A 21,461-nucleotide genomic window follows, 5' to 3' on the forward strand; every position below is an offset into this window, starting at 1 on the left:
TTTTTCAATAAATCTAAATAGTATTAAAAATTATTCCTATATTTTACATATTAACATACCATTTTTATATTTATCGCTTATTAACGAACGAATTTGACTAGCATAATTGGCTAAGAACTACCCTAAGACAACCTCAAGCCTCAAATCTTATTTTGTTTTACAGTCACAGAGGAGATTGCTGAAGTATAATAGTTGTCAGTCGATTACTATTCCTCGTGAATCTGGATTCACTAAACTGTCCACTATCTCCAAACTCAGCTGCCCAAAATCCCTCTTTCAGACGCACGACTTCATAGATTGATCCAGAGGATCCTCTGCAATTCCATCTGAATAATCGGCCAGGGAGAAGTGAAAAACGAAGATAAGCCATAGTTTTTCCCTCGGACGGTCGTAACAAACTTCCATCCCCCTGTAACGAAAAAAAAAAACTGCTTCCTGGCCGAGGTAAAACCCGATGGTCCCGAAAAATATTTGCCAGTCTATCGGTTTGATCGTTCCCGTATCGATGCCGCGGACATATATATATTCTTTTTTATATGCAAAATAACGCGTGCATCGTTCATCTCCGCCTGGCCGCGTTACACGCCCGTGTCTGTTCAATTGGCCCTACTCGTGTTGCGAGCTTTAAAAAACAATCGACGTTTCACCGACACCTGTCAGACAGGAAAATAACTCTTGTCATCGTTTCGATCAACAGGGTATGTGACAGCCAACCGGGAAATTGTTGCGTTTTCACGTGAACGACTTCAAAGCTGTAACCCCGTAATTATTTCGGCGACAATCGCCCGATGAATATCCCTTTGAGCCCCAATCCGAGGATCGAGCCTATGAGTGTACAGTCGAGTATGACACGAGGCGTATACTCTTTATTTTTTTCTCGTGTAATTTGTGTTTTTCATGTGGAGGCATACACCTTTCAATTATTTGTGAACTTATACGATGTTGTGAGTGTTTGAAATTAGTGCTTCTTTGACAGGGATAGTAATGTGAAGTGAGGAAATGTTTGGATATAGTTGCGATTTTCATCTTGGATTATACGGGGGGTTCAGAACTGTTGGTGCAAGCGGAAAGAGGGTGATTCTATGTGAAGAAACTAGTTGAAAATATAGAATAAATTTGAATTATTTAGAGTTTGAATTATGGTGGGGTGTAAGCGTACAGAAGTACAGTTTTGGGTAACACTTTACTTAGGTAAGGGGAGCGCTCTTGGTCTGTCACTATGGTAGAAACATTCACCTTTCCTCGTCTACCCCTCAAACGCTTAAAATTCTAGTTTGATACATTTGTACTCAATCTACATTCAAAGTCAATTTCCTCAAAAACGAAGCGTGATATCAACAATTTTTATGCTACATTTTCATCTCATTTTTCCATGTAGAAGCACCCTCTTTCCGCTTGTACCACCAGTACTGGAACACCCTGTATTTTAGCTATCACTCATCACTCACTATATTTTTTCTTCTTTTCAGCGAAAGCTTCTAATTTTCAAATTTTCAAATATACAAATAGATATTCAACTATTAGACAATTTTGTTCAATTTTCTATGAATCATACTATGCCTCTGTTACAGAGTACATTTACGATTAAATACCCCTGTAGAATTTACGAAACCAAAAGAAGATATACAATTGCAGTAGAATACTTAGGTAAAACATAGAATTAATTTCGAAAAGTACCTAATAGAGTTCCATAACTTGTCTGTCAATAAAAATTTCATAATCTGCCAGATATTTATATTCCACTTCGAATTCCTCGCGCCAACTTCACAATACCTTGCCGCAATCATAAAGTTATTCGAAACTCCCGCCACATAGTGTCGGTGAATTTCTTGTCGTGAAATTCGCCAGAACGTCGTAAATCAGCATCGTAAAAGCGGTCACACGGAAACATTGTATCTGCCAGTATCTGCCGTTATTCAATTATCTGTTTTACCTTTTAGACAGTAACGCTCGACTCGTTGGTAGCTTAACAGCTTAGGATACCGATTCTCCGCCCTTTTGCCTGGTTTGCTCATCGTTGGTCGCGGAATCGTAAAACTGGACATATACTGAGCGTCGTAAAACCTATGGTCGAGCATCGAGCCGTTAAAAGGTTCCAATTACAATCGCCACGAAAATGAAAGTAAAGAGAAAAAGGAGTGTAGCAACAAAACTTCGTTTGTCGTTTCTGCTCTGCTTTTTAACCTCTCGGTATTTTTTGCTATTTTCTCGGACCATCGAACGTTGCTTCTTGCTTTGCCTTATAATTTAAACATGAAAAAAGGGGATGGAAGTGGTGGACGTTATTGTTTGATTCTACTGAAATTACGAATTTGAACCCTGCGGTCCTGAACGTGAAACATAAAGTAAATTTTTGGTAGGCTGAGTTTTGAAGAGAATTAAGAAACAAGTAATTTGTATGCAGGGTGACCCATTTGAAGTTTTGCATGTGAGTAATTATCTCTTACATTGTAGTTCGTTTTAAAGGATGTTTTAAATAAAACTTACCCTGTTCCTGGAGACGTATCTGGATGGTCACAAATTTTCTGTAGGTGGACGTTTTATTTAAAACAGTTTTTGGAACGAGCTATAGTTTAGGAGATAATTATATACAAAACTTCAAATGGATCATTTTGTATGTATATATCTAATCTCTGTTATCCTTTATCTATTCTACTTCAAATTATTTTACAGTGGTGTATATTTTGTCTTCTCATTGATTACATTATCTACTTTTAACTTCACAATTTATTGTTTATAGTTTAAAGTAGTAGCTTATTCATTTAATTTACGTTGTCTTATCATTCTTAATGAAAAATCTAAAAATACAAGCAATCAATTGATCAAAATTTCAAAAATAATTTCTGAAAAGAAATGTTTCTATAGCAAGAAAAGGTTCTTTCAAAATTATACAATTAGAAGCGATAAATTCTCATAAACGCTTCCTACAAATCATTGCAACATATCATACAGAAATATTACAGAAAATCACGTCTCCCTTGATGTCGATCGAAGCATCCCTCGACAACCATAGAAATACATTCCTGAAGGGATAGGGGGGTGCTGCTTCTAAAAATTCATCCGACGCGCATTCCCCATCGAAGGGTCGCCCCGATGGTGCTTGTACACAGGCGTATGTCAGAAAATCGCGATATAAGCATAACAGAAGGTCCGATTCATACAATGCAGGAGGATGAGCAGAACCTGGACACCCTTCATCCAGTCCCCCGACTGGTATTGTGCGGTTGTACTGGGCTGTTTGGTGTGCGTGGACGGCCTATGTGTCGAGAGTTTTACATTGGTTGTCAAAAGCGAAATGCTACCTTCTTTCATAGGAAAATACCTATCATAACAACAGAGTATTGATTAATATTAGGCAAGATTGTGAAGGGTGCAGTCACTCAACTTCAAAACGAGAACCATTTTCTTCTTTATTTCAAATATATGAAGTATTATTGGATGTTGATAATAGAGATCAGGAAATAATACAGAGAGTACAAATGATAAAAACTATAAATTCATATATATTAATTAATGTATAAATTTGTTGATAAGATTTAGGTGGAGAAAACTAAGGGTAGAAATTTTATTTCGAGAACAATGCAAATAATGTAAATATTTTCAGAATAGTTTTACGTTGATATTTTTGCATCAGATCTTTATCGTAAGATGCAAGGTATAGAAACTACTGTCTAATTAAACTAGCAACAAATTCTAATAATGTGAAGTTATAAACGCTCAAATTACTATTCCTCAGTAGTTTTGATAAAACATCTCATTAAAACAACATCCAATTAGGATTATTCGACACTAATCATCCTCCGTGATTCGGAAAGATAAACCCTTAACAACCACCCTGCTTCACAAAGGACGTGTCAGCGCATCCCTCAAAATAGCAACCCAGTGTCATTAATCGATCGCGCGAGTCCGCTCATCACGGTTCGCTTTCGCGGCCCACGAGCACTGTGCATTTTAATTGCAACTAATAAAATCGCCGATGTCGAACGTGCTCGCCAGAAACTGTAACAAAATTCCATTTTATCCGTGGAACAATAACCGAGTGAATGGCGTCGTGGATGCGTGGGTCGCCATGAATTTACGAGGCGACACGGAATCACGAAATGGAGAAGTACACCCGTCGAAACGTACGAATCGACATCGCAATGGTAATCCTTTAAGCGAGTGCTGAGAAAATTGTTTCTTCCACTGGTAGGTGATTCCCTGAAGCGGCGTTTAGAAAATAAGAGATTGGAACGATAAGTAGGAAATTTCTTGACGTATTCTGAATTCGAATTTAAAAAGGAAATTTTTAAGGTTCCCAATTTTCAAGCTTTTAAGCTTTTGAGTTTTCAAATCTTTAAATTTCTAAATTTCAAAATACAAATTTTCTAGTTTTCAAGTTTTCAAGATTTCAAATCTTAAAACTTTCAAATGTTTAAGACTCCAAAGTTCCCAATTTTTAAATTTTCAAATTTTTAAATGTTCAAAGTTTCAAGATTGCTAATTTTCAAATTTTCAAATCTTCAAATTTTCAAATTTTCAAATTTTCGAATTTTTAAATCTTCAAATTTTCAAATATTCAAATTTTAAAATTTTTAATGTTTCAAATTTTCTAAAATTCCCCTACTTATCATTCTGTCAACCCACTGACCTACACGCATCTGTACCCTTTCCCTCATAAACCTCAAGGTTAACCTCTGAACCATCTTTACCCTAATCTTCAATTAAAATCCCCAAAAATTGGTAGCCCCCCTTTCACCCATTTCCAGAGTTGGATCGAGGCAGAGGGGGGGACCTAGAAAATCTAGCCAGAGGCACACACATGCGTTCGGGTTTCTTAATCACTGTTTCTAGCCAGTCGGCGGCCGCTTCATCAATCTCCTCGCGCTGCGTCAAAGAGACTGGAAGTTGTATAGTTAATGAGGCCGAAGCGCAACGCTCGCGGGCCCGCCAGGAGGGCTCACCGACGTCGCGGCGGCCTCTCAAAGCGCTGTCTTGTTAATTATTCGACGTTTGCTTTAGTTTAGACCGCGTAATCCGCGTATTATTCAACGGCTGCGCGGTTATCAATAACATATGACGCGGGTTCCACGGCCGATTTGAAATTACGCGTTTAACGAGGCTTAAATATTGCACGCGTACATATGTCGTGACGGTACAGCCGGTAATCCAGCGGCGCGGATTTGCGCGTCGCCCAGCCGTCCCGCCTATGATCGATTGTTATATCGTACAGAGCTCCTCGGTATGCTTTGCTGATTATATTACACTGAATCGAGCCAGGTCTATCTCTCTCCACGAGCACTGTTATTCCGCGTGTAATCGCTGTCATCGGCAGCTGCGATGATGTTTAAGTACCCTGCGCTGTGAAAAACTGTGGATTACAAGTGCAGGTGACAGATGCGCTAGGCTTAGAGAGAGACCATTAATGATCTGGACAGGTTCATTGGTTAGAAGTCACCTGGAGAGTGGGGAATTGATTTGTTTCCGTTTGTTGGATCGAGTGAGCACTTCAACCAGGGGGATTTTGGATTATGGTCGATTGGTCTGAACAGGTTTTTATTGTGCTGGTGGTTAGTTTGATAGACTTTGAGGGATCAATTAGGTTGTAATGTGTACTATTCGAGATGTGCTAGTTATGTGGATGTTAGGTGGTGAGAGAGATATTGTACTGTCTTATATGGGAATGTTTGATCAAATATTTTAGCAGATAGATACTGCTTTGAAGAAGTGGATATTATAGGTGCAAGGGGTAGATGTGTTGGAAATTTGTTGGAGGTAGGTTTTGGGGCTATGAATAGTGTATAATTTAATTGGTTAGCATAATGTGTAATTACTAGTTACTCAGAGAATACAAAGTGTTCTTTGATAGATACAAATATTAAGCAGGAGTAGTTACAGTCTTGAAGTAAACAGAAATCCAGTCCAAAATTGATTAGTAATAGTTAAATACTTTAAACACTATCAAAACGTAAAACCATCTTCTAAGATTACTTCTCAAGTTGTATCATACGAAAATGACCATAGTGTAATTAAATAACACTAGATTAATTACTTATAAAACTGGGCCATCAGTTTCTCCAAAGTGTTCTACTTTAACTGTAAAATATCGACTATATTTAGATAACTAGTGTTAGGTGCGATATCATATCTATAAATCATAGTAACAGTACATTCATCATAATAAGGGTGGAACAAATATTCAATTGTGAAGTCATCAGTACTGTCATTTGCTCCTTATCTGGGTTTCTCATCTGTAACATTTTTTGGTCTGTGTATCGTTTCAATAAACATTTCGCATTCCACTAGGTCTGATAAACACGCTTTTGTTCGTTGCTTGAACCAGTTCTGCGACCATTCTCCCACCCCTAAATCTCAAACAACATTCCTATCACCTCGAATTGAAAGCGTCCTCAGTCGTCATCGAGCTTTCAAGGGTGTAGCAGCTCTGTCGGGTCTGTGGTGTTTGGTGCTTACTTTTACTGTAGTGTTTGTGGTTCATTGACCTGTGTTAGTGCTTTGTGCTGTTACTAATTGCTCTGAATAATTGGGGGATTTATAAATAATTGAACCAAGTATCGGCAATATACAAATAATAATTTTATTGAAAATAAATAAGTAATTATTATAATATTATTCTAAATAAAATACAGTTAAAATATATCGTGTGTGATAATAAAATAATAGTTAAAAGTGAACAACATAAATAACATATTTATTAATAAGTAATACTTTAAGAATGATCTGTTTCATTCGAGTAAAGAATCTTTTAATTATTTCGAGTAATATATTTTTAATTGAACATGAAAGAATTTTCGCGATGGTAATTAGAATAAAAAACGCGCTACATCGTTTCGACGTACAGAAAACTAGGTGAGCCACTGTTTATTAACAGTCTTTCTTTCTATTATCCTCGACTGCGAGTTCAGGAACGTCCAAGTGCACCCTCGGAGACCTCTGAGAAGCTTCTAGCGAATATTGGGGTTTTCTGTCGAGAGTCTAGAATAAAATCAACGCAATACGGAATTGCAGGAAAGTGGAATTTCTTAAAATCTCGAGGTTTCCTGGCATTAGTGTTTTCATGAAAATTACTCGCGCAAGAAGTTAGGATACTGGCTCAAGAGTCGTTCCCTGAATTAAAACGGAGAGGAGATTTCCGATGATAATTTTATTTTTCACTACAGTTCTCAGTTCTACCTCTGCCTAATTAAATTGAGAATTATTTTTAATTTTATTCCAGTACCTTTTTAATCATATTTCACTGTTAGTGTCCGCCTAAGCTGGAGTACTTGGTGCAATGAAAGTAAATTGAACAAATTTTTTTGTTATTTGGGTAATTAAAAAATAATAGCATTGTATAATAATTTATATAGTTACGTACACGAAAAGTACAATGAGTCCCCAATAATTGCAATTATGCGACTTGAGTTCTTGTGCACCTAAGTTCTCAAAGTTTCATTCACTAAAAGGGAAACAAAACTTCAGATTTGCAGTTATAGTCCACATTGTGACTTCACGAAAATTCAGAACCATATTTTGCTACAGATTTTACGGAAAATGTAACTGAAAATATTTCCCTTTATTTCTGTTTCAGAATGAACCAATGAGAGTCATTGCTCCGAAGTGCGACCTCGAAATACAAACATCTGCTCCTGGACGACCGACTAACCGTTGGGCAAAAACGTGAGTACATATCATGAAAACTACTTTCCAGCAGAAACGAAATTCTCGAAATTTCAAAATTCTGCTCACGCAATTATGGAATTTAATCTCCCGTGAAACTCACTCACATGTGTTATACCCAAGACCTTGCAACCTTCCTAATAACGCGTTCAACGCAGGAAAAAATCGTTTGTCCCCGTTTTCCATTTTTTTATCCCGTGAACAACGAGATCGCAAAATGCGTCACGCAGTTGTTCGCCCTATTTCCACTGTTCTAGGAGAAACTCAAAAAGACGTCGCGTAATTGCTTACTCTATCGTTCATGAGCCGCGGAATTGCAAAGCGTGTCTCATAATTGTTCAGCCTATTTAATTTTCTTTTTTCATGCGACCTATAACCCGCGGCAAATGAAAAGCCTGGGCTGAAGAGGGGGCTCGGCGAGGGTTTCGCAAATTTTCCAGAGACACGATTTTAAATTTCAGCGTTAGCTCGTTAAACGTGACCCGTGGGTAGATTGAATTTGTCGCAGTCGATGCAAAATTTCGAGTGGCACGATTTTTGGGAGTAATGTTTGAAAGAATGTGAAGCTCGTCGCGGAAAACTGATTTGTATCGGGTGTATTGTGCAATAATTTTTGATTCGTTGAATGAAATAATTTAATTAAAATATTACGAGTTTCAGTGAAGAAAATCAAAATTTCGAATTTTAATTGAAAATGTTGGTCCCTAGATATTTCGAACATTTTAAGTAATTAATTGTATTGCATAGTTTGAAGAAAAAGGTTTCCAAAATATAATAGGATAATATTCTGAATTAAAGACTTTAGTATACTGTCTTAAAGAACTTGATTGCATTGTTTTAAATATACAAAATAAATTTAATATTTTCTGTAGACATTATTAAAACAGCTCAGTCAGTATAAAATTCAAATTTCATACAAACAAATTTAATAATACAAGATAGTCCACTTAAAGAAGGCCTCCTAAATATTTATTCTAATTGTGACTATGTAAAAAATATCTTATTTGAAACTTAGAAAAAAACATTTCTTGCAGTATATTGATCCCTGGATACCATTCAAATTGCACGTGAAATATTTTTTATATTATCAGTTAGAAAAAGAGATATTTAGATGGCCTTACTTAAGCGAGCCACCCTATATACCTTCCAATACAGCACAACTTTGAACATAGTATCACACTTAAAAAATAAACCAAGGTTTACTAAAGAACTATTTTTACCAATCATTAGTCCTATAAAAGAATTCTTTATACATGCCAATGCTTCATCACTAGCAAAGAAGATAATCAGAAAAATGTCGAATTTCTGCTCCACTACCAATATACAATAAAAAGGATGCGCAATTCGCGACGAGTCCTGTCTCCAAAAGCATTTTCCCGGAAGGACCGACCGCGAGAGAAAATTTCGCCAAAGAGCCACAGGAAGATATGAATTTTCATCGGGAAGTCGGACGATAAATTTTCCCCGCGCTCGCCCATTATGTAGATAATCGCGCGACAGAATTTACGTTCCGTGATGCCGACTTTGTAGACGCGCGGTAGCGAAAACGAAATCGTCGCGTGGAATACATTTGCGACACGAACGCGGGCCCGAGAACCGGCGCGTTTTTAAACTTGTAACGCCGTCTGTGCCAGTGTTGGGACACGGGAAAGAGCTGGCGCGCGCGCGCTCGCGCGTACAGTGGAAGCCCAAAGGAAATGTCTGCCAGACGCCGGCGAACGTGATATCCGAAGTCACTCACGAATTCATAGGATCCCTTTCTTCTTTGTTTTCCTCCGTGTGCCCATGTAACCCCCACACGACCACGCGCGCCGATTCGGTAATGTTCCCGAGGATTTCGCAGCAATCTCGGCCCGCTTTCCTCTAAATCTCCCGGCAATGAGCCGCGTGATGCTTTTCTTCTCCTTCTTCTCTCATCTTTGTTCTTCACGGTGACACGAGCGCGAGGTGAATTTTGGATACCAGGAACTGCGGGGTTGGAGCGTGGTCATGAGCTTGTAGTCGTTTGATTTTGTTGCTAGGGTTCCTTGCACTGTAAGGTATTTTGGATGAACGAGGATCGTTAACCTTTGGAGGGGATGAATGTGAAGATTGGTTTGGAGAAGGGATACTGTACCTAGTACCATACTTTGATTGTCTAAGTTTGCTGGTCTGATAAAGTTTATTGGAGTCAACGTTTTGGGTATGGTAGATATCAGATGTAGTTCTGGAGAACTAAGGTAAATGTTCCACTAGCTGACCATGTCTCGATACCTGAATACTAATGCGAATTTTATTTAATTTTAAGCTTGAATTCTAATGTATGTAATGAAAAACAAGAAAAGTATTATGAAATAGTATGTCCAGCTATTTAGTATAATTTAAGTGAGGGAATGTGTGTGAAGATACTTAAAATGGTTGTTACCTTACTGGGTCATATGACGCCTTAAGCGTCCAAGTACACTTTGTGATACCTTCAGGAAATGGGTGATCAATTAGAATTGAGCAGACTGTAATTAGACTCTAGTTACTGAAGATCCTAGAGGATATCAGAATCTAGAGTTCAAAATCCATATTTGCTACCCTTTGTTACTTGAAACTAGAGTCCAAAGATTTTAAGAGTGGACTATACTCTGAAGTTTAAAATTGCTAGTTTGCTACACTTTAGAGAACAGAAGTGCTACAGACTAATATCCTTTATTACTGAGAGTTGCTAGAGTTTATTGCTGCTTTGAGTTCAGAGTTGCTAGAGTTTACTAGAAGTTAAAGTTTAGAGTTTAGTAAGTCAACTTCGTCTATACATAGACAGGAAGTTACTATTAAATAAAACTATGAATCTGACCTATTTTAAAACATATTTTCATTGAATAAATTATTTAATAGTTATAGAATAAACTTTCATTGTCTCTCATACTAACCTCTAGATTGTAGATGTTTATGCTTTAATGAGAATCTTAAATTTATGAAAACGTAAGATGCAAAAATATACCTACAAATTATGAGTATAAAATATTAAGTACAGTATTTGAGGAGTGACCCTTCTTTTCCTAGGTTGCATTTCTTTACCTGTGTTCCTAAAAATATGCATTCGTATATTTCTCACACTATTAATACCTAAATTTTAATATAGAACTTTCCATTAAATATTTCCCAATTTTGTACTATCAATACACATAAGAATGAAGACAATAACAAGAAGTAAGATCTGCAATAAATATTTTCCTATAGAATATTCAGCCTATATTAGTGCATCGCAGTGCATGACACCGAACTGAAAATGTAGAATATATCACAGCGATTAAATGGGCCATCCTACTAATCGACGGTCCAGCTAGACACTATCCACTGAAATTGTTCAGAAAATGGTTTTCTTGGCACGGAGTTTACTTTCGTCCTGTCACGCCGAGGAAAACCCCGACATTTTAGGAGGGACCCGCCCCCGATCAGAATAAAAAGATCCCAGTTGACCGAAACTTGCGTACACATAAGGTAATTCGCATAAATTCCTGGTAACAGTCGCGTTTCCATCCAGGACACGAGGGAACCGTACGGAAACGAAGAAATTGAGAAAGAAGGAAGGGAGCCGGGCCAGTTCCCGCTGCACGTATACCCGAAGGATTTAGGTCAACAATGTGGTACCTCGTAGAAATAGCTCCGGCGAATAGACTGTCGTAACCGATTGAAAGTATTCTACTCGATTTGGCTGCGATTGCGCGGAATCTCCCGAGCGTGATAACGCATCCTCCTTCTTTACCCTCCGTTACATGTAACAGGATAATCGTCATTGCGACCTAGTTCGCGAACACGCCGTGTTTCATGGAGTTACGCTTGTCGAACCTCAACCACCGGCGTTACATCGTTTGCTAAATTGAACTTGGACTTGTTAGGATGTACCAGAGGCACGGTTGAAGCAAACTGGACGAATTTCGTTCTGTTTAGACTTATTAATACTAGCTACGGCTGGAACTTCCTAACTATAGAGCACACGTAGAGAGTAAGATTAGGTTAGCTGGTTAACATCCAGCTACTTTATCTCGAGTAATGTTTTCAAGAATTAGTGGGTGAGTTGATCTGTAGCTGCAGCACACATACGGTAGTCCATTGTGCAGTGTACGTCCTTGCAAGAGCCAGGTTAGCTAGTTATCCTGAAATCTCGTACTGTGCTTTTAGGAATGCTAGCCAAAATGAAGTAAAACCTTTCCCACTTCCTTGCAAGTCTATTTCTCGAACCTCCGATTTGATCACCCTCCGCACTTCAGAGGCAAGATTCGGTCGTTCTTCTCGCGCGTTGCACGCACCACAGAAAAGGGAACGAGAAGGGAAGAAAATCGGAGAGGGTTCTTTTGCGTGGAAAATTCTCGCGCTGCAAGGACGCATCGAACGGCATTCAGGGCGAAGCTCGACGTGGATGGATTTCGACTCCATGCGGGTGTCAAAGACGCAATAAACACGGTTTGCTGGGGTTCGCTGAGTGCCTGGAAGATTGTCGGGAAGTACGTCGACCCAGTTAAAATAAAAACATACGTACACGCCCGCAAGTATTCTCAATTCGCTCGAACGCTCTCACACGTACTCGCGGCTATTTTTTCTTCTCTTCTCGTTCTTCTCTCGCCCGATCCAGCCGCTGTTCCTAGAAACAGTTAGTTATGTCGCGCGGTTTGCATTTTAAAGAAGCTACGAGAGAACTGGTGACTAACGATGCATACATCCTCAAATAGAAGCAGCCAACTCCCGGGGATCCTGGGACGTGGACCGAGAAGAAGCGATGGGAGTGGGCGTTGAAGGTAGCTTCTTGAAAGTTGTTTGAATTTTTCATCGAGCCTATACAGGGGGACTGTTCCTCAGACTATCTTTACGGACAGTTACAATGTTCTTTATTGATTCTTTCAGAGGGAAATTGTCGGTGAGATAGGCACTAGGTGATTTGTTCTAAGTGGTATCTTATCTGAATTTTGGGTCGACCTAACTTGCGGGTGTAGGGATAAATTTATTTGAAATTAGGAGCTCCATGAGATAGACAATTATTTAGGTCTAATGGGAGTTCTACCTCTACTACATGAATTGTATAATCTGGCTTCTACGGTCTAAATTGTTATTATCTAAATCTAATCTATGCTCCATCGCCTAGACAATAGTATTTTGACTCTGTTAGTTGGATTGTTATTTAGTCTAGATTCTATCTCTTATTGTTAGACTATCTATCTATATTATCTCTCGCACAGATCTAATTTAGGCCGCATAGACTAGACCCTGCCCTAAATAGGTGGATTATCATGTAAACCTAATCTACTCAATCTTTCAAACAAAGGAAGACATTTTATTCGTTCTCCAGTTTTTCATATAGTCTGGTGCAATAAGCTGCCATATATTGGTACTACTTTTTACGTGGGGTTTAAAGGGATAATATAATCAGGTCGTGGTCTATAATCCTTTTACAATAAACTAGCTACCGCCCTCAGTGAACAGATTCTGTTCTCTTCAGTAAAAGAATGTTAGTGTACTGTGGTCTATTGTTCTTGGGTTCAGCAAGGAAAATGTATTGGAATTCAGTTAGCGAAAGTATCAGGTTCTTGAAATTCACCGGGTTATTGAATGAGCGGAATCTGTTTAAGGAGTTAATTATGATGATGTCTGAAGTTTTTATTGGAAAAGTTGCTGCACGAGAATTTTGTTACGAACTAATATCCCAGGTATTTGTGTAAGCTCTCGGCGGAACGGGCTACAAAACTATTTTGTTTTAAAGATCGCTTAGACTTCAATCGCTCTTTTGAACTCTTGCTTAATAACTTATACGTACATCGTATATTTTTTCTTACTACCTTCTGTACCAATTTAATGCTGTAATTCATATTATTAAAAATCCAAGGTGTTTACAGAGCTTTTATTTGATCATTTCTAAAAGCAACTACAATCAATTTATCCAAATCTGCCATGTTGGGAGGTCTCTTTTCAAATCCTAGTCACTTAATCTGACAACCTCTCTTAGACCAGTGTTCAAGGTAATCCCATCAGATGAGTTGTACGTAGAACGTACAGGAGGGATTGCAGCTCATCCCGTGATGATTTGCTCGAAATTAGTTTCCTGGGTCTTGAAATTCATAAAGAAGGCAGCAATTCACCCCTGTTCCACGCACACGCACGAAACCATCTGAGGATTATGCGGAGACGTCTGCAGTTCTGGCTCGCATTACGTGCCCCCTTTTCTCCTCCCGTTACGGGGGACATTAATGCTGCCGGCGGTTGTGGCAGCCAGGGAAAAACAATAGGTATTCCCAGGACACTTGTCCGCCTCTGCCATACCTGTCCATTGTTTCCCCACTGTTGCCTGTCAGCCCAGCTTCACGTAGAAAGGCCAAGAACACGAGAGAAAGGAAAGTAGCAGAAGCCAATTCCGTAAAATTTCCTCCTTTCTATTAGCCTAGACAATCACCCGGGGTAGGGGATTCGATGAAGCGGTAGATCCGCGTGCATCCTCCAATTGGGGTGTCTTTTAAGGGGAGTAAACAAGGGAATCCATGGGAATTGAATCTGGGCACGTTTTTTTATTTGCCACCTTTGTCAAGGGGCGAACCCATTATGGGGTTGCGCTTACTCCCTTCTGGGAATAAAGCCGAGGGTATATTTTATCCGAGTCCTTCGATTTCTTGTTTCGTATCGAGATTCGAAGCGTCGTAGTTGGATGGAGGTCTAAACAGTGAGATTTCAAATCAGTAGTTAAGTATTGTATCTCGCAATTAATGGTTGATACTTTAACGCCTTAATTTCAAGTTGGTCTTAATTTCAAGTTGTGGTAGGGTTTTTATAGTATAATGTTGGAAGTAGGTGAGCAGTAATGAAGCTAAGGGAGGATTTTTCAATTTTTGTCCATGATACTATATACAAATACTAAATCTCGGGATGAGATTATTTTTCAGAAATCGTATTTCAATTAATACAACTAGGTATATAAATTAAAGTATATCTGACCCTAACGATGCTACTCTGGACTTAGCAGTGAGGTTTAGATGGTATACATATCCAGAGATTATTAGGAAACATTAGAATTCTTTCGAACATGATGCAGGAGAAAAAGTCAGTCTTAGTTAGACAACAATTTATGACTATTTAGAGATTTTCTATTATTATAAGACTCAACCTCTCCTAACTCTATTGATGCCATATAACATGAAAAAGAAATACCATCCCAGCCGACGAGATTCTATTTTATTGAATCGAAATCTGAAACATTTTAAACGCTTTCAGTATTCGTATCCCAATTTTGCTCTCGTCAGTCCCGTTCAAACGCATTGCCTGAATTACTCAGGCCAGGGATTCCCACCAGTTTAATTGTTAATACTGCAACAACTCAGCAACGTCGTTTGATCCCATCGGGCAGCGGCTATTATCTCGAGTCGCTCGACCGTATAATTGCCATCTAATGATCTCCTACGAATTATTGACTAACCACTGTTAAGTAACACCGTCGTCGTTTAATAACGTTATGGCGCACAAATGGATATCAGTCGACGCTCACCGTGTTTATTGTTCAGCCGATCGTAACTCTCGCGTAACACCAATTACCGTTTCGACTCTGTCCCCTTGTAAAATTAATGCCGACCCCCAGCTCGAATCGACCCTACGAGCTGGAGATTCCACTGGTGGGAATATGAAGGCATCCCAGAGACAACGGAATTTCCATTGCGAAGATAATCGTGACCCATTAACAGGGTAACGAGATTTCGACCACGAGCCGCTCGTATTATTCTTCCCTTTTCGTTGCAGTTAACCCACTATTGGTGTCAGCTAATGCGGCGGTTTGGTTTCATTTCATGGCGGCCAATCTGCCGTTAATCTATTAATACCATGCTGGCGAGCGGGAAAAGATTATGCCTTTAGGTTGTTCCGATGAGAACTAAAGATGATACGAGCAGGGGCTCGGAAACTCGATTACCTAAACATATTTAGGTACGTAGATTCGGTACAAGTTTTTCATGGCTTTAGTATTACAGTTAGGTGATAAGAACGGATTGCAATTATTGTTTGACTACTTAAAATTTGATTATAGCTTCAATCTTAGAATAACCCAAAGGCTATTAAAAACTGTTCACACATTTTTGGATAGATAACTTTTGTTTTTCTGCATGGAATAACTGTCAATTTATCCAAGCTTTAGATATTATACTTATTCCTTTAAGATTGAAGCTGATTTTGAGTCTTCTAGTTACTGTGGCTTTCTAGGATTAATAAAGTGACATAAAAATTACTTTCTTTATCATTTAAGCTACCATTCACTTAGGCTACTGCATAAACGACCACCTAGGCTCACAAGATATTCCATTCTAATCTTTTCAAAGTAGATTTAGACCAGTCTTAAGTAACTCTGAATAAGTTCAAAAGACCCACATGCTATAAACTCCCCTCAAAATGAACTCCCACTCAATTTCCCACATACTTTACCATATATCCCATCACACGTACCATCACGTGAACTACCATCCACGCTATAACGTAGATTATCTCCCGGTCCATTGTATGCGCACTTCTACTCACAATTAAGCAGTCATCAAAACCACCATCACCCAGGAGTTAAGCACCCAATCTAAACACACTCGAGTCTCATATCCACGACCAGTTCGAACAGAACGTCTCTATATCTGAACCAGTACTATCTAGACACCATTCTACCTTTGTTGCTCCGTACCTAATCAGCGCCCCTCACCATTGACTAATTCATACCCAGCGAGACTCACGCCAGTTACGTGTCTATTGTGGAACAATATCATCAGTGTGCGCGGTTCCAGGCGTCACGTTTCATCGCGAATCGCTATCTCAGGCGACCCCCGCGGACTCGTAGGCTGGAAAATTGATCGGAATCCGCTGTGCCATTTAATTGTCACCGATTATTCGTGCCCCAGTTTGCCACGTCAACGGCAGATAGGGGCAGCGCGAGTATTATGTGGCTTTCGGGACATCGGGCTGACCAGCCGAAAGATATTACACCCGTGTTTCATTGGCATTTAATTAATTCACTAATTAAGCTCTGTCGATCCGCGGCTGGATTACCAGCGTCCTCTAAACACAGGCTACCGGGGAAACGTTGGTAACGATACTTATTGTGTGTCGGTTGATCATTTCGATTTACGTCACGAGTCATTGTAGACTGTGACCACCGTGTATCGTTTAATTGACGGCCTAACAATGGAAAGAAACATGTTTGACGATGATTACTAGTTGGTGCGAGTGAGACACTGTCTCTAGCAAGTTCTCTTTCTGTGAAGTGCCACGTGGAGTGTTTTAGCGATAAATTTTGAGAGACGAAGCGATGTGTCTGTTGATGAATCTTAGAGACGATTGAGAATTTTAGTTCTAAGAGGTCTAAAGAGGAGCCAGAAAATGTGTATAAAACTTTGAATAAGTCTTTTAGGGGCTTCCTATAACTTTAGTTTATTTCTCGAATCTTTCTTGACTACATCGCGACTTGTATTTGTTTCGAGAACTTTCTTCGTTCATAAATCAATTTATAATGATGAGTTAAATAACTTCGATGCACTTCCAATCGTTTTCTGTTTATCAAGAAAAAGAAGTTGGATGAACACTTTTGATAGTAAGGAAAGGAACTAGATATCGTCATCAGTCTTTCTTTTTCCTGAAGTCAAGGCTTCAAAGCTTAAACCTTCTCAGGATTAGCCCTAGGGATGTAACTGTGATGACTAATTCAAAGCCTAAAAATAGCGTGTTTGGATCATAGCTCATTTAAAAATCTTCGAATTGTGAGTACTTGATACACGAAGAACTTTCCAAGAATATTCCAGGAAACACAGTCTCCTTTAAAAATTAGAAGTCACAGTAACGTTCATCGATTCCCCGTGAAGCGACTACGTATCTCAGGTTGTCTGAAGAGTCTCTTCCCTCAGCGTTCGAATCACGTACTCCGCCATCGTTCGCATATTTCTTACTCTCGCGTCGTGGATCGTGTCACCGTCGCGATAAAATCCGAAAATCGAGTCGAATACACATCGATTGCGTCCCACTTTCCACAGACGGGAACAGGGTGAGTCCCGTGAGTAGAGGGAACGGTGCCTGCACGGCGACTGGAAGGCGATTGATAGCATCACAGCTGTCGCGCGACACGTAGAGGCGGGCGCACACATACGAGCGCCTCTTCTTTCACGTAGATTTATCGGCCTTTAAGGGTGGTCGATTCAATTACCCTTGCGACTAGCCGCCCCATGTATTTCGTCTTTGCGAAAACAAAGATTTAAGCGGGCAACGTGGGGAATCTCTGTTCGTCCGGATGGCATAATGGCATTACCAGCGAATTACAAGATAAAACAGAGATTATCTGTTTTCACGGCAGCACGATGGTTTCTTTCCACCGCTTTCGTGCCAACTATCGCGGCGCCCCTGTGCTAATGGCGGCTCGAGGGTGGAAGGGGCGATGCTGGACGAGGCGTCCTCGAGTCGAAAGAAATTTAGTGTTATTGTAGCTTTAAAGTAGCGCCCAGTGACAGGACGGGTTTAATAGAACAGGGAGGAGGGTGAATGGCCTTTCTTAAGGAGATCGGAGAAATTGGAAGCTTGATATACTGTTGTGTTCTATTCTGCATTATCGCTGGACATTTTTAACACCTTCACAAATGGAATTAAAGTATTAGGCTTGTAATTGTAAATAGTTGCTGTAACAAGAACTAGTTTTTGTTAAGTGATTGAAGGTGTTAAATATGGTGTATTAAAATTGTGGTAACTTATTAGAGCAGTTGCTTACACGAGCAATTTTTATTACTCTAGTACAATTGTTTTTGTAATACTTGTATGTACGTATTAATTCAATTCTTTCTCAATTTGTTTTTATTTCACCGATTGAGGGTACGTATGTGTACTTACATTAAATAAATAAGACAAACATGACATAAATATTCTTCATGTCGAGCATTCTCGAATTCCATACTTCATTAAACAAAATGAAATAACAATTAGTCAACATTTTGCTCATTTGAAATTTTATTAATCAAAAACGTTCCATTCCTTTCAAAAATGTCCAGAGAATCCATATAATCACCTATCAGAGTCAAACTCTACTAATTACCAGTAATATTCTTGCTTATTTCAATAACTCTCCATGCAAGAGAAAAAAGTTATTCAAATCCAGGCTCACAAGATTACCTTTTAACATCTCGTTTCCAAAAGCCCCGTCTTGGCATCATCAAAGAGCCCTTTCATGAAAGGAATGCGTGACAAGGTTTTACTTATATTTTTTTTCCTCGTGCTCTGGCATTGCTCTTTCAATTTATCGCGGGGACACAAGTGAGGCTGTGATATTCATTACGGCGAAATTGTCTTAACGATAATCTGTCGGCACGGCAGAGCACGGCTTCAATTTCTCGTTCGCATCCGGTCCCCGACGTTTCCACCCTTCCCGTTTCCATTCCCGCGGCGGTGGATTTTTTAAATACTAGAGCGGCGGTCCGCTTCACGTCTTCCTCGTTCATTAAAGTCGATGGCGTGATCCCCGGAAACGGCTCAAACGTGAGGAAATGTTCCCTGAAATGAGTCGCCCCGCAATGTACACCAATTAACTGCAACTCTTTTCTTATTCCCTTCCGTTGCACCCTTTGCCCCGACTCGGCTGGAACTATATTCGATGGAAAGAAGGGGATGTTTAACGGTTAAACGCTTCGGGTTATCTGGAAGTTCACCCCCTAGGGTTTTCTCCTTTTTTTATCATCGAGTGTTCTCGAAGAAATTCAAACATTTTTCGAAGGCTCAAACTTCCTGCGATAAAATGAGAGGGAAGGGTTCTCCGTTTGCTGTGTGCTTCGGAACTTTGAATTTTGCCTCGAATCTTTTTTCTTCATCCCCTTAACTTGGCGAGAATGGCCGGGGCGAATCGATCGACGAACAACGTTAATCGTATTATAATCAAAATATTTCCCCTTATAATCAGTTATACGTATTCACGGTGCGTCCCTAAGTCATGAATAATGGAATGCCAGCATCCGCGGCATAATTTTTATCAACGACGGTGGTCTAATCCTCTGGCTCGTGTCACGCTGGTTTAAGGTAAACCAATCACGATGAGCGACCCTGTGCGTGGCTTGTGCTCCTGCGTGTTGCGCGACCGAGTAATTATTTGCGATACGAGCGCCAATTAAACATTCGTACGTGTATCGGGCCAATTACATATTGCGTATTCCTTTCGTAGTGTTCCCTGAAACTACAATTACCTTCTACCCTGTGTCATTAAATTTCTCTGTAATTTTGTTACCCGTCTCTTTCTTACTTTTTACTGGAGTAAACTGGGTATAATTGCGCAGAACAATTTGCTTCTATTTTTTCTCGAAGCTTTCGACATTTCTAATTCACTTTGTATTTTTCATCATTTTTTAAGAATAGGTTTGGATCTATGGTTGTGGTTTCTTGTTTAATGCAAGTAATCTCTGTACTAATAGGCTTTTTAGGTGATGGAGTGGTAAGTGATGATATGTGTAAAATAGTGTGCTTGTAGATCACTAGATCTGTAGCTTCTATAGCTAGATCTATCAAGAAATAGATAATTTAAAATTTAATTCTTTCATTCTTTAAAGATTAGCAATTGAATTATTTTAAAAAATCGTCACCACACACATTTAATAGAGTATTATTAATATACAAGTTCTGTGATTGAGAGTTACACTTAACCCAAGTTTGTTCTTGTCAAAATTGATTGAATTTTTTCAAATTTTCTTTTTAATCTAATTAGAATAACAAAAATCTATTTACACAGCCTAATAAATAAACAAGACTGACTAAGCCTGAAAAAATACCACAAATCACTCATTTGCAGATTCAAAAAATCAGCCCTGATTCTATTACTCCAAGTACAGAATCCCTAAAATGTCATCAAAATTAAAAGTCATTCCACTTGTATCACCAAATTCTTCAGCCTAAAACTCAGCCGCTCCATCGCCTGTGGAATTCTCTTGACATTTCCAACTGCGAAAAAATAGAAGTCGAAAAGTTTTCAATGCCAATCTCGGTGCAACGTGTGTACGTATCCAACAATTCTCCCGCGCAAGGAGAGGGAAAAGCGTCAACCGCGATCCAACTCGAACTCCGTGCCGAATGGAAAGGGAGAAAGTTGAATGCAGTTGCACTGATACTGTCGCTGGCTCGTGGCTCAGCGGCACGGGGGCGGCGGAGTTTGGATGAGTGGTGAGTCAGTTTCGTGGTGAAGGAGACGCGTGGAGGGAACGGGTCAGGGGTTGATGAACAGTTTGCTTGGCGACGCACGTTGTGGCTGTCGGCTGTCGGGGCCACGCTGCCGCTACATAGAAGAGGAAGAGATAAATTGGGGATGGAAGGCGCGGGCTAGGCGGAGAAAGGGAAAGTGGAAGAAGAGGGAGAGAAGTGAGGAAATGGGTGGCGCGGAGACAGATACCGAGATGTGGGAGAAATGCGGAATGGTTCTAAAAGCTTATTTGGGACTTACGGGAATGCGTCGAATCGCTGGAATAAGGAAGGGTTTTTGGTGAATCGCTGCTATCTGTAAACCTTTCGTTAGGAAGACACTTTTAGTTTGATGTCTTCTTAGGGAAAATTGTTTGAAAGCAGCCCTCTTCTATGGAGACGAAATGTAGGTACACTTAGCCTAAGAAAAGACTTCTGGCTGCCTATAATGACTACAACTAAATACAAATGTCATATAAAGTATGATTGGTTTTACGTATTTCTTCTAAGTCTACGATTCATCAGTTTGGTAAGCTGATAATCTTTGGCAACCTGTGTTAGAGCCTAAGGCATTTTTTGGCTGGGTGTTCATAGTGCTTAGAGCTTCCTAGATGTCACTGATATTGAACACTGTACTG

The 21,461-nt window shown here is 39.5% G+C and overlaps 1 protein-coding gene across 1 annotated transcript in view; it reads left to right on the forward strand.

Moving 5' to 3' along the window:
- Positions 1-21,461, forward strand: part of LOC143180532 (uncharacterized) — a 309,043-nt gene that overhangs the window by 81,427 nt on the left and 206,155 nt on the right. The window contains exon 3 of the mRNA XM_076380323.1: positions 7,571-7,659. The gene's annotated coding sequence lies outside the window, so the exon portion shown is untranslated. The remainder of the gene's footprint in view (positions 1-7,570; positions 7,660-21,461) is intronic.

The sequence above is a fragment of the Calliopsis andreniformis genome, chromosome 6 (genome assembly GCF_051401765.1).
Source record: "Calliopsis andreniformis isolate RMS-2024a chromosome 6, iyCalAndr_principal, whole genome shotgun sequence".
Lineage (NCBI taxonomy): Eukaryota > Metazoa > Arthropoda > Insecta > Hymenoptera > Andrenidae > Calliopsis > Calliopsis andreniformis.